Source organism: Arachis hypogaea, chromosome 19, assembly GCF_003086295.3.
Source record: "Arachis hypogaea cultivar Tifrunner chromosome 19, arahy.Tifrunner.gnm2.J5K5, whole genome shotgun sequence".
Lineage (NCBI taxonomy): Eukaryota > Viridiplantae > Streptophyta > Magnoliopsida > Fabales > Fabaceae > Arachis > Arachis hypogaea.
In genome coordinates, this window is record NC_092054.1 from 123,811,652 (window position 1) to 123,824,626 (window position 12,975).

General features: G+C 38.0%; 1 non-coding gene across 1 annotated transcript; it reads left to right on the forward strand.

Moving 5' to 3' along the window:
• Window positions 1–9,791: 9,791 nt before the first annotated feature.
• LOC112781069 (small nucleolar RNA R71) lies at window positions 9,792–9,899 on the forward strand. The gene has a single exon (XR_003191866.1). It is a non-coding gene; the product is annotated as a small nucleolar RNA R71 (small nucleolar RNA).
• The last annotated feature ends 3,076 nt before the right edge of the window (window positions 9,900–12,975 follow it).

The following is a 12,975-nucleotide window of genomic DNA, read 5'->3' on the forward strand; positions in this document are numbered from 1 at the left end:
TGATTTGGCTGTGCTAAAAATTGGTTGCATATATGATTGATTCTTGGTGAAAATTTGGTGAAATTTTGATGAAATTTGATGAAATTCAAGCTTTAAAGTTCATGTTCTTGGGCAGCTGGAAAAACGAAACCCTAAGCTTAAATTGACGCTCAATTTGTGTTAAAATCATGTAGAAAAGATGGGGTTTTAGTGGCTGCTAATTTATTATGAATTTTGGTAAAAATCGGTTGCTGAAAAGACTGAAAAACGGGTAAAAACAGAGAAAGAATCTGAAGAATTTATGAAGAACATGAAGAACACTTTGAGTGTGGTGAAGAACATTGAAGAACACCTTTTAGATCTTAGAAAGGGCAAGGAAGTAATTATTTTGGTGTTTGAGGGGTTATTTAGTAATTTCTGAAAGTTAGGGTGGTAAAAGTAGAAATATTAAAAGTTACAGGTGGTAAAAAGTGAATTTTAAAGGTTAAAAGTAAAAGTAAGTTAATTTTCGAAAATTTAATAATAAAATAATAAATAATAATAAAATATTAAATAATAATATTTAATTAAAAATAATATTTTAATAAAAATAATAAAATAATGCGAAAAAGGCAGTTTTCTGTAAAAGCTTTAGAAAGACAACTTTAAGCGCAAAATCTCATAATTACCTTCATAAAACATTTAGGGAGTGGTAAGAACATATTATTGAGGCAAAGATAAAAGAAAGATAAAAAGTTGAAGAAAAGATAAAAACTAAAGAAAAGTCTGTAAGGTTTTAATAACAGAAAAATAGACAGAAATTAGTGAACGAACTAGGGCAACATAGTTAGTCCTTGAGTTGCGGTTAGGGTTAAGTATAATATGAACCTATACTTGGGACAGGCGAACCATTCATACCGAAATTTACATAAGCTTTAAATACATACGTTAAACAGAGAAATCAGAGCAGAGTAAAGAAACACATAGAACAGAGTAACCAGAGAAAAGTAAAGAGATACAGAGAAAAGAGTAATCAGAGCAGAGTAAAAACATAAAGAGAAAAGAGTAATGTGATAAAGAGAAATGGTTTGAGTTATGATGTTGTAAAAGTAAAAGCTGTAAAGTTTGTATAGCATGATTGAACAGAGAAAGAAAGAGGTATTGCATAAGAATGTGAAAGTGATGATGAATAATGAGAATGATAATGAATGATGATAATGAGAATGATTATGTGATGATCTGCTGCGTGAAGGTAGTCAGATAGATGGTGGTACGACCACTGAGAGTGCTTTCCTGGGATACTTAGCTATAATGCTATTCTGTAAGTCAGAGGACTCTTACAGAGGTATCGAGAACACACGACTAGCATATACTCCTGTAAGTCAAAGGACTCTTACAGTGAGAGTGTGTGTGTATGCTCCTGTAAGTCAAAGGACTCTTACAGTGAGAGCGTGTGTATGCTCCTGTAAGTCAAAGGACTCTTACAGAGAGTGTGTTGGGCAGATATAAGTTAACTAGCTTCGCCATGCAAGTCAAAGGACTCTTGCAGTGGGTTGCTAGTGTCGCCCTGCAAGTCAAAGGACTCTTGCAGTGGTTTGCCTCACAAGTCAAAGGACTCTTGCGAGGGGCATTGCCAATAGGGAAGCCTTACCTGGTCAGAGGACTCCAGGTAACGTCGGGAGCGGGTCTGTAACCGACAAATGAGATCATTACCTGCGCTAGGGCTAGATATGCATCATACTTGGTTGCGCATTTGCTCTGTTATGATTGTTGTTTGAATGTATGCTTTCTTTGTTTGTATTCTATTCACTGTGTCTGTGTATTATTTTCTTGTATTTCTTTTGTTTGTGTTTTGCTTTCTCTTTTCTCTGTTTTCTCTATTTATCTGTATCTTCTGTTCACTACTTCTCGATGTTTTGTTATTCGTCTGCTAAACAATACGAAATTAATGAACTTTACTAATAACCCCAGCCCTACTAAGAACTGCCCAGTTCTTACCCCTTCTCTCTCCCTTCCCCCTTCAGATGGAAGCATGAGTACCCTTCCGTAGTTCACTGACGATCGTTCACAAAAAGGATTCCACTCTAAATAGTCTTCTGAGTCTAGAGTGAACTCCGTTATCTGTTTATATGTATATACTATGAGGCCAGCCAACGTCTGCACCCCACTTTTCTACAAACTTTAGCCTAAGTCCTCCGTACGATGTTGCTGTTATGTGGCCACTCGATGAAGTACTTGAGAGACGCTCTTTAATGACATATGATCGTGTAGAGGAGTAGCAGATGATGTTCTAACTTTTGGTGACGTTCCACCTAACTTGAGTTTTGAAGACTTAGAGCGTACTTTCCCTCGCTTTAGTAGTTTAGAGGGAATAGGTGAGTATAGAGTCTAGGCTAGCCTGGGCGCCAGCTTAGGGACTTCTTGAACAAGTCAGGGCCTAGGATGTTGTATGTATGTATATGTATATAGTTATTATCTAGCTATATCTAGGGGTGTTCTAACTAAAGGTCTATACTCTAATAAAGGCTGGATAACTGAATGTTGCTAGCTACTTGTGATGTATTTATGTGTGGTTGCTTATAACTGTTTTATCTGTTATCAGCTATGAGTTGATTATGAATGATTCCGTCTATTAATCCAAATGTTTTCAGGAAAAAAAAGTACCTCACTAACTAACAAAACTTTTAACAATGAATCAGGCTCATATAATAAATAATAGATAATAATTAGGATGACAAATTGGTAGCACTCGGTTTCTGGTATGTCCTAGGCGTACTGAAAATTGGGTCGTTACAGGTCCGATATGGAATTAACCATAACGTGGTAACTCCATATCATCCACAGATAAATGGGCAGGCTGAAGTCTCGAATAGAGAACTAAAACAAATCCTGGAAAGGACTGTAAGTACCCGTAGAAGGGATTGGGCAAGAAGTCTGGATGATGCTCTGTGGGCATACAGAACAGCATTCAAGACTCCTATAGGAACCTCTCCATACCAGCTTGTGTATGGGAAAGCCTATCATCTGCCAGTGGAACTGGAACATAAGGCCTACTGGGCATCCAGGTTCCTAAACCTTGATGATAAGGTAGCTGGAGAGAAAAGATTACTCTAGTTGAATGAGCTGGAGGAGTTCATACTCAATGCTTTCTGGTATGCGAAATTGTTACTCTGAGGTTGTAAAATTTGTTGTTCGTTCTCTCCCTGGCAATGGCGCCAACAACTGGTGTACAATACCATGGTCCAAACATGACTTCACAACTTCGCACAACTAACCAGCAAGTGCACTGGGTCGTCCAAGTAATAAAACCTTACGTGAGTAAGGGTCGATCCCACGGAGATTGTTGGTATGAAGCAAGCTATGGTCACCTTGTAAATCTCAGTCAGGCGGATATCAAATGGTTATAGTATTTTCGAATAATAATAATAAATAAACATAAAATAAAGATAAAAATACTTATGTAAATCATTGGTGAGAATTTCAGATAAGCGTATGGAGATGCTTTCGTTCCTCTGAATCTCTGCTTTCCCGCTGTCTTCATCCAATCAGTCTTAGTCCTTTCCATGGCAAGCTTTCTGTAAGGGCATCACCGTTGTCAATGGCTACATCCCATCCTCTTGTGAAAAAGGTCCAAATGCTCTGTCACGGCATGGCTAATCATCTGGAGGTTCTCGATCATACTGGAATAGGATTTACTATCCTTTTGCGTCTGTCACTACGCCCAGCACTCGCGAGTTTGAAGTTCGTCACAGCCATCCCTTCCCAGATCCTACTCGGAATACCACAGACAAGGTTTAGACTTTCCGGATCTCAGGAATGGCCATCCATGGGTTCTAACTTATACCACGAAGACACTAATAACTCGGACTCGGTCCCCTGTATTAGATATCCAAGAGATATTCATTCTAGCTTGTTTGCATGTAGAACGGAAGTGTTTGTCAGGCACGCGTTCATGAGTGAGAATGATGATGAGTGTCACATAATCATCACATTCATCATGTTCTTGGGAACGAATGGATATCTTAGAAGCGGAATAAGTTGAATTGAATAGAAAAACAGTGGTACTTTGCATTAAATCATGAGGAACAGCAGAGTTCCACACCTTAATCTATGGAGTGTAGAAACTCTACCGTTTGAAAATAGATAAGTGATAATGGTCTAGGCATGGCCGAATGGCCAGCCCCCATGATCTAAGAACTAAACTTCCCAAGATAGCATAAAACTGATCAAAGATACCTTTTACAATAGTAAAAAGTCCTATTTATACTAAACTAGTTACTAGGGTTTACAGAAGTAAGTAATTGATGCATAAATCCACTTCCGGGGCCCACTTGGTGTGTGCTTGGGCTGAGCTTGAAGTTTACACGTGGAGAGGTCATTCTTGGAGTTGAACGCCAGTTTGTAACGTGTTTCTGGCGTTCAACTCTGGCTTGTGACGTGTTTCTGGCGTTTAACTCCAGACTACAGCGTAGAACTGGCGTTCAACGCCCTTTTGCTCGTCTAAACTCGGCCAAAGTATGGACTATTATATATTTCTGGAAAGCCCTGGATGTCTACTTTCCAACGCAATTGGAAGCGCGCCTTTTTGAGTTCTGTAGCTCCAGAAAATCTACTTTGAGTGCAGGGAGGTCAGAATCCAACAACATCAGCAGTCCTTCTTCAACCTCTAAATCTGATTTTTGCTCAAGTCCCTCAATTTCAGCCAAAAAATACCTGAAATCACAGAAAAATACACAAACTCATAGTAAAGTCTAGAAATGTGAATTTAACATAAAAACTAATGAAAACATCCCTAAAAGTAACTAGATTCTACTAAAAACATACTAAAAACAATGCCAAAAAGCGTATAAATTATCCGCTCATCACAACACCAAACTTAAATTGTTGCTTGTCCCCAAGCAACTGAAAATCAAATAGGATAAAAAGAAGAGAATATACTATAAATTCCAAACTATCAATAAAACATAGCTCCAATCAGATGAGCAGGACTTGTAGCTTTTTGCCTCTTGAATAGTTTTGGCATCTCACTTTATCCATTGAGGTTCAGAATGATTGGCATCTATAGGAACTCACAGTTCAGATAGTGTTATTGATTCTCCTAGTTCAGTATGTTGATTCTTGAACACAGCTACTTTATGAGTCTTGGCCGTGGCCCTAAGCACTTTGTTTTCCAGTATTACCACCGGATACATAAATGCCACAGACATATAATTGGGTGAACCTTTTCAGATTGTGACTCAGCTTTGCTAAAGTCCCCAATTAGAGGTGTCCAGGGTTCTTAAGCACACTTTGTTTTTGCTTTGGACCTTGACTTTAACCACTCAGTCTCAAGTTTTCACTTGACACCTTCACGCCACAAGCACATGGTTAGGGACAGCTTGGTTTAGCCGCTTAGGCCAGGATTTTATTCCTTTAGGCCCTCCTATCCACTGATGCTCAAAGCCTTGGGATCCTTTTTATTTACCCTTGCCTTTTGGTTTTAAGGGTTATTGGCTTTTTGCTCTTGCCTTTTGGTTTTAAGAGCTTTTGGCTTTTTCTGCTTGCTTTTTCTTTTTCTATTTTTTTTCGCTATTTTTTTTTGCAAGCTTTTGTATTCACTGCTTTTTCTTGCTTCAAGAATCATTTTTATGATTTTTCAGATTATCAAATAACATGTCTCCTTGTCATCATTCTTTCAAGAGCCAACATATTTAACATTCTTAAACAACAACTTCAAAAGACATATGCACTGTTCAAGCATTCATTCAGAAAACAAAAAGTATTGTCACCACATCAATATAATTAAACTAAGTTCAAGGATAAATTCGAAACTCATGTACTTCTTGTTCTTTTGAATTAAAACAGTTTTCATTTAAGAGAGGTGATGGATTCATAGGACATTCATAACTTTAAGACAAAGTTACTAAATACTAATGATCATGTAATAAGACACAAACATGGATAAGCACTTAACATAAAGAAAACGAAAAACAGAGAATTTAAGAACAAGGAATGAATCCACCTTAGTGATGGTGGCATTTCCTTCTTGAGGAACCAATGATGTCCTTGAGCTCTTCTATGTCTCTTCCTTATCTTTGTTGCTCCTCCCTCATTGCTTTTTGGTCTTCTCTAATTTCATGAAAGATGATGGAGTGCTCTTGATGTTTCACCCTTAATTGTCCCATGTTGGAACTTAATTCTCCTAGGGAGGTGTTGATTTGCTCCCAAAAATTCTATGGAGAAAAGTGCATCCCTTGAGGTATCTCAGGGATTTCTTGATGATGAGCTTCCTTATGTGTTTCTTGAGCTCCATGAGTGGGCTCTCTTGTTTGCTCCATCCTTTTCTTAGTGATGGGCTTCTCTTCCTCAATGGGAATGTCTCCTTCTATGTCAATCTCAGCCAAATTGCATAGATGGCAAATGAGGTGAGGAAAAGCTAACCTTGCCATAGTGGAGGACTTGTCAGCCACCTTGTAGAGTTCTTGAGGTATAATCTCAAGAACCTCCACCTCTTCTCCAATCATGATGCTATGAATCATGATGGCCCGGTCTATAGTAACTTCAGACCGGTTGCTAGTAGGAATGATTGAGCGTTGAATGAACTCCAACCATCCTCTAGCTACAGGCTTAAGGTCCAGTCTTCTAAGTTAAACCGGTTTGCCTTTTGAGTCAATCTTCCATTGAGCTCCTTCCACACATATGTCCATAAGGACTTGGTCCAACCTTTGATCAAAGTTGACCCTTCTAGTGTAGGGGCGTGCATCTCCTTGCATCATAGGCAAGTCAAACGCCAACCTCACATTTTCCGAACTAAAATCTAAGTATTTCCCCCGAATCATGGTGAGATAATTCTTTGGGTTCGGGTTCTTACTTTGATCATGGTTCCTAGTGATCCATGCATTAGCATAGAACTCTTGAACCATTAGGATGCCGACCTGTTGGATGGGGTTTGTTAGAACTTCCCAACCTCTTCTTTGGATTTCATGTCGGATCTCCAGATACTCATTTCTCTTGAGCTTGAAAGGGACCTCGGGGATCACCTTCTTCTTGGCCACAATATCATAGAAGTGGTCTTGATGAGCTTTGGAGATGAATCTTTCCATCTCCCATGACTCGGAGGTGGAAGCTTTTGTCTTCCCTTTCCCTTTTCTAGAGGATTCTCCGGTCTTAAGTACCATCAATGGTAATGGAAAAATAAAAATCTTATGCTTTTACCACACCAAACTTAGAATATTGCTCGCCCTCGAGCAAGAGAAGAAAGAATAGATGAAGAAGAAGAAGAAAATATGGAGGAGAGGAGGGAGAGGTATATTCGGCCAAGAAGGGGAAGAGAGGGTTGTGTTGTGTGGAAATGAGGAAGAATGGAGGGCTTTATATAGGGAGGGTTTGGGTGAGAAATTGATTTTGAATTTTGAAGGTAGGTGGAGTTTATGAGGTAGGTTTATGGGGAAGAGTGGATGGATGTGAGTGGTGAAGTGGTGATAGGGAAGAGAGATTGAGGTGATTGGTGAAGAGTTTTGGGGAAGAGTGTTTATTGGGAAGAGAGGATGAACATTGAGAAGAGGGAAGAGAGTGAGTGGTGGTAGGTGGGGATCTTGTGGGGTCCACAGATGCTGAGTTGATCCTGTGGGGTCCACAGATCCTGAGGTGTCAAGGAATTTCATCCCTGCACCAATTAGGCATGTAAAATGCCTTTGCATGCAATTCTGGCATTTAAACGTCGAATTGATGCTTGTTCTGGGCGTTCAGCGCCCAGATGCAGCATGTTTCTGGTGTTGAACGCCAGTTCTATGCTTGTTTCTGGCGTTCAGCGCCAGCTTTTCTCACTATGCATTTCTGGCATCTGAACACTAGGATGCTGCTTATTTCTGGTGTTCAACGCCAGAAACATGCTCTGTTCTGGCGTTGAACGCCAGCCAGATGCTCCTTACTGGCATTTAAACGCTAATAAGTTCTTCCTCCAGGGTGTGATTTTTCTTCTGCTATTTTTTTTATTCTATTTTTGAATTTTTGATTTATTTTGTGACTCCACATGATCATGAATCTAATAAAACATGAAATAATAATAAAAATAAATTAAAATTAGATAAATAAAAATTGGGTTGCCTCCCAACAAGCGCTTCTTTAATGTCAATAGCTTGACAGTGGGCTCTCATGGAGCCTCACAGATGTTCAGAGCATTGTTGAGACTCCCCAACACCAAACTTAGAGTTTGGATATGGGAGTTCAACACCAAACTTAGAGTTTGGTTGTGGCCTCCCAACACCAAACTTAGAGTTTGACTGTGGGGGCTCTGGTTGACTCTGTTTTGAGAGAAGCTTACTGTGCCTCTTTTCCATGTTTACAGAAGGATGTCCTTGAGTTTTAAACTCAAGTGAGTCCTCATTCAATTGAAGGACTAGTTCACCTCTGTTAACATCAATCACAGCTCTTGCTGTGGCTAGAAAAGGTCTTCCAAGGATGATGGATTCATCCCCATCCTTCCCAGTATCTAGGATTATGAAATCAGCAGGGATGTAAAGGCCTTCAACCTTTACTAATATGTCCTCTACTTGTCCATAAGCCTGTTTTCTGGAATTGTCTGCCATCTCTAATGAGATTTTAACAGCTTGTACCTTAAAGATTCCCAGTTTCTCCATTACAGAGAGTGACATGAGGTTTATTCCTGACCCAAGATCACATAGAGCCTTTTCAAAGGTCATGGTGCCTATGGTACAGGGTATCAGGAACTTTCCAGGATCCTATTTCTTCTGAGGCAATCTCAGTTGATCCAATGCATTTAGTTCATTGGTGAACAGGGGAGGTTCATCTCCCCAAGTCTCTTTACCAAATAAATTGGCATTCAGCTTCATGATTGCACCAAGGAACTTGGCAACTTGCTCTTCAGTAACATCCTCATTCTCTTCAGAAGAAGAATACTCATCAGAGCTCATGAAGGGCGTAAGGAGGTTTAATGGAATCTCTATAGTCTCTAGATAAGCCTCAGATTCCTTTGGTTCCTCAGAGGGAAATTCCTTATTGATCAATGGACGTCCCAGGAGGTCTTCCTCCTTGGGATTCACGTCCTCCCCTTTCTCCTTGGATTCGGCTATGATGGTTATATCAATGGCCTTGCATTCTCCTTTCGGATTTTCTTCTGTATTGCTTGGGAGAGTACTAGGAGGAGTTTCAGTAATCTTCTTACTCAGCTGTCCCACTTGTGCTTCCAAATTTCTAATGGAGGACCTTGTTTCATTCATAAAACTCACAGTGGCCTTAGATAGATCAGAGACTAAGTTTGCTAAATTAGAGGTATTTTGTTCAGAGTTCTCTGTCTGTTGCTGAGTGGATGATGGAAAAGGCTTGCTATTGCTAAACCTGTTTCTTCCACCATTATTAAAGCCTTGTTAAGGTTTTTGTTGATCCTTCCATGAGAGATTTGGGTGATTTCTCCATGAGGGGTTATAGGTGTTTCCATAAGGTTCACCCATGTAATTCACCTTTGCTATTGTAGGGTTCTCAGGATCATAAGCTTCTTCCTCAGAAGATGCCTCTTGAGTATTGTTGGATGCAGCTTGCATTCCATTCAGACTCTGAGAAATCATATTGACTTACTGAGTCAATATTTTATTCTAAGCCAATATGGCATTCAGAGTATCAATTTCAGGAACTCCCTTCTTCTGAGGCGTCCCATTACTCACAGGATTCCTCTCAGAAGTGTACATGAACTGGTTATTAGCAACCATGTTAATGAGTTCTTGAGCTTCTGCAGGCATTTTCTTTAGGTGAATGGATCCACCTGCAGAAGTATCCAATGACATCTTAGCTAATTCAGACAGACCATTATAGAATATATCCAGGATGGTCTATTCTGAAAGCATGTCAGAAGGACACTTTTTGGTCAGTTTCTTGTATCTCTCCCAAGCTTCATAGAGAGATTCACCTTCCTTCTGTCTGAAGGTTTGAACATCCACTCTAAGCTTACTCAGCTTTTGAGGAGGAAAGAACTTGGTTAAGAAAGCCGTGACCAGCTTATCCCAAGAGTTCAGGCTATCTTTGGGTTGAGAGTCCAATCACACTCTAGCTCTGTCTCTTACAGCAAAAGGGAAAAGCATGAGCCTGTAGACTTCAGGATCTACTCCATTAGTCTTAACAGTATCACAGATCTGCAAGAATTAGTTAAGAACTGAAAAGGATCTTCAGATGGAAGTCCATGAAACTTGCAATTTTGTTGCATTAGAGAAACTAATTGAGGTTTAAGTTCAAAATTGTTTGCTCCAATGGTAGGGATGGAGATGCTTCTTCCATGTAAATTGGAATTAGGTGTAGTAAAGTCACCAAGCATCCTCCTTGTATTATTATTATTTTCAGCTGCCATCTCCTTTTCCTGTTCGAAAATTTCTGTAAGGTTATCTCTGGATTGTTGTATTTTAGCTTCTCTTAGTTTCCTCTTCAGAGTCCTTTCAGGTTCAGGGTCTGCTTCAACAAGAATGTTCTTGTCCTTGCTCCTGCTCATATGAAAAAGAGGGAACAGAAAAATAATAATAGGAATCCTTTTTACCCAGGTATAGAGGTTCCCCTGTGTGAGTAGAAGAAGAAAAGAATGTAATGTAAAGAAGGGAAGAAGAGAAAATTCGAACACAGATGGAAGAGGGGGTTCAAATTTGGGTGAGATGAAGTGTTAGTAGATGAATAAATAAATAGAAAGAGATGAGAGAGAAAGAGGATTTTCGAAAATAAAATTTTAAAAAGGGATTAGTGATTTTCGAAAATTAAAAGAAGAAATAAATTAAAATTGAATTTTGAAACAATTAGTTAATTAAAAAGAATTTTTGAAAAAGAGGGAGATATTTTTGAAAATTAGAGAGAGAGTTAGTTAGGTAGTTTTGAAAAAGATAAGAAACAAACAAAGAGTCAATTAGTTAGTTGAAACAAATTTTGAAAAGATAAGAAGATAAGAAGTTAGAAAAGATATTTGAAAATAAAATTTTTGAAGAAGATAAGATTTTTTTTTTAAAAAAAAGGATATGATAGAAAGATATGATTAGAATTAGTTTTGAAAAAGATTTGATTTTTAAAATCACAATTAATGACTTGATTCACAAGAAATCACAAGATATGATTCTAGAACTTAAAGTTTGAATCTTTCTTAACAAGTAAGTAACAAACTTGAAATTTTTGAATCAAAACATTAATTGATGATGTGATTTTTGAAAATATGATAGAATAAGAAAAAGATTTTGAAAATATTTTTAAAATTTTCGAAAATAAATAAGAAAAATGAAAAAGATTTGATTTTTGAAAAAGATTTTGAAAAGATAAGATTTTTAAATTGAAAATTTGATTTGACTCATAAGAAACAACTAAATTTTAAAAAGTTTTGAAAAAGTCAACTCAAATTTTCGAATTTATGAGAAGAAAAAGGGAAAAGATATTTTTTTTTATTTTTGAATTTTCAATGATGAAAGAGAAAAACATGAAAAATACTCAATGCATGAAAGTTATGGATCAAAACAATGAATGCATGCAAGAATGCTATGAATATCAAGATGAACACCAAGAACACTTTGAAGATCATGATGAACATCAAGAACATATTTTTGAAAAATTTTCAATGCAAAGAAAACATGCAAGACACCAAACTTAGAAATCTTTCATGTTCAGACACTATGAATGCAAAAATGCACATGAAAAACAAGAAAAGACACAAAACAAGAAAACATCAAGATCAAACAAGAAGACTGACCAGGAACAACTTGAAGATCATGAAGAACACTATGAATGCATGAATTTTCGAAAAATGCATAAAATTTTCAGAAAAAATGCAATTGACACCAAACTTAAAAATTGACTCAAGACTCAAACAAGAAACACAAAATATTTTTTATTTTTATGATTTTATGATTTTTTTTTTCGAAAATTAATGTGAAAAAGAAAAATAAGGATTCCAAAATTTTTAAGAAGAATTCCAGGAATCTTTCAATATTAGCCCAAAGCTCCAATCAAAGGGTTGGACATGGCTTAATAGCCAGTCAACTTTAGGATATAAATCAGGCACGCAACAGCTGATATTCAAATTAACTTGCCTCTATGCTGATGGTTGGAAGCCCCTATCCAAAAGAATTAGACCTGGCTTTACAGCCAGCCAGGCTTCACATGCTTCATGAAACTCTAGAATTCATTCTTAAAAATTCTGAAGAAAAAATATATATTTTTTTTTTGAAAATAGAATAAGAAGAAAATTACCCAATTTGAGCAACAAGATGAACCGTCAGTTTTCCAAACTTGAACAATCCCCGGCAACGGCGCCAAAAACTTGGTATGCGAAATTGTTACTCTGAGGTTGTAAAATTTGTTGTTCGTTCTCTCCCTGGCAATGGCGCCAACAACTGGTGCACAATACCATGGTCCAAACATGACTTCACAACTTCGCACAACTAACCAGCAAGTGCACTGGGTCGTCCAAGTAATAAAACCTTACGTGAGTAAGGGTCGATCCCACGGAGATTGTTGGTATAAAGCAAGCTATGGTCACCTTGTAAATCTCAGTCAGGCGGATATCAAATGGTTATAGTATTTTCGAATAATAATAATAAATAAATAGAAAATAAAGATAAAAATACTTATGTAAATCATTGGTGAGAATTTCAGATAAGCGTATGGAGATGCTTTCGTTCCTCTGAATCTCTGCTTTCCCGCTGTCTTCATCCAATCAGTCTTACTCCTTTCCATGGCAAGCTTTCTGTAAGGGCATCACCATTGTCAATGGCTACATCCCATCCTCTTGTGAAAAAGGTCCAAATACTCTGTCATGGCAAGGCTAATCATCTGGAGGTTCTCGATCATACTGGAATAGGATTTACTATCCTTTTGCGTCTGTCACTACGCCCAGCACTCGCGAGTTTGAAGTTCGTCACAAGCCATCCCTTCCCAGATCCTACTCGGAATACCACAGACAAGGTTTAGACTTTCCGGATCTCAGGAATGGCCATCCATGGGTTCTAACTTATACCACAAAGACACTAATAACTCGGACTCGGTCCCCTGTATTAGATATCT